This window comes from Phytophthora infestans, genomic scaffold (assembly GCF_000142945.1).
Source record: "Phytophthora infestans T30-4 supercont1.5 genomic scaffold, whole genome shotgun sequence".
In the NCBI taxonomy this organism is placed as follows: domain Eukaryota; phylum Oomycota; class Peronosporomycetes; order Peronosporales; family Peronosporaceae; genus Phytophthora; species Phytophthora infestans.
Genome location: NW_003303754.1, coordinates 1,925,624 through 1,927,368, shown reverse-complemented (window position 1 = coordinate 1,927,368; position 1,745 = coordinate 1,925,624).

The following is a 1,745-nucleotide window of genomic DNA, read 5'->3' as shown; positions in this document are numbered from 1 at the left end:
AGCCGTCGGCAAAGACGCCGCCGCCGCCTCAAGTCGGATCCGAACTTCGTTCCGATCGACGTCGCTTCAAGCGACTCGGAGTACCAGAGCCCGGGCTCCTCCGACAAGACCGGTGGAAGAGTGTTATCACATCTTCGATAGCGAGACGGGTTTACCCGTCAAGGCATCTGGTGTCCACTTGGAACCGTTGCCAGAGGTTGCAGAGATACTGAACCTCGAGGAAATGACGGCTGAGTCTTTCCTGGCCAACCTCAAGGCTGGAGAGATCGCTGAGATGGTACTCATGAGACCTGAGACCACTCAGGAGGAGCTGAACTCCTCCTCTGTCTTGGACGAGAACGTCCTGGAAGACATGAACAAGCAGCGTCAGGCGCGCTTGGGTTCTGAGATTCTCAAGAACCCCAAGGATCCGGTGTATCCTTTGGTGACGGAGTATGCGGACGTGGTGAATAAACACCCACCGACCCAACTCCCACCGGATCGAGGCGTACGGCACGAGATTGATCTCGTGCCCGGCACAAAGTATTGTGTCACGAGGCAATGGCCTCTCCCGCGCGAACAGTGCGAGGTCATTGATGCCTTCTTCGCCGCGAAAGCGAAGGCAGGCATGGTGCGGGAGTCGAAATCCCCGCACTCGACGCCGACTTTCTGCGTTCGTAAGCCGAACGGAAAGTGGCGTCTGGTTCACGCTTATAACAAGCTGAACAACGCAACGGTGCCGGCCCAAACACCGATCCCACGAAAGGATGTGTTGTTGAACAACATGGCCGGGAGCGTACTGTACAGTGCGCTGGATTTGGTAGACGGATACTACCAAATCCTGATGCGAAAGAGTGACATCCCGCTCACCGCGGTAAGCACTCCAAGCGGCATGCTTTGGGAGTGGCTCGTCATGCCGCAGGGCTTGTCTAACGCCCCGGCGACGTTCAATCGCCTGGTGACGCAATTGTTCCGCCCTTTGCGTACCTTCGTACAGACGTACTTCGACGACATTTTCGTCCATAGCCGTGCCGAGGGAGGCAAGACGGCCATGGAGGTGCATCTAGGACACCTCCGTCGAGTGTTGGACGTGATGCGAGCGAAGAAGCTCTACGCCAACATCGACAAGTGCGTTTTCGCGTCACCAGAGATCAAAGTTCTCGGTTGCTTCGTAAGCAACGTGGGCGTTCGGGCTGACCCAGACAAGGTCAAGGCCATAGCAGCATGGCCGACGCCCCGATCCCAGAAGGATCTTCGAAAGTGGTTGGGTTTGGCCAACTACCTTCACAAGTACAGCGCTGGGTACGCGGGCTTCGCTAAGCCCTTGTCGAGCCTCCTTCAGAAGGACGTCGACTGGCGCTGGGAGCAAGAGCACCAGGATGCTTTTGACAGCATCAAGGCCAGTCTCCAAGAGGCCCCTGTCCTGGCTCTGCCGGACGAGACGAAGCCGTTTAGCGTCGTCTGCGATGCCTCCGATTACCCCATCGGGTGTGCATTGCTGCAGGACGACACGGCTGGACAGGAACGAGTCATCTCATTCCAGTCCAGGCAGCTCAAAGCCGCCGAGCGGAACTACCCTGTCCATGACAAGGAGCTCCTGGCAATGAAATATGCCCTTGTGAAGTTCCGTGTTCACCTTCTGGGCTCTACGCCCTTTGTGATCTACACAGACCACGCGTCCTTGAGGACGGCGACTAACTCGCCTCACCTCTCCCAACGGATGGCGAGGTGGCTGTCCTTCTTCGCGGAATATAACTCCGCGTCGA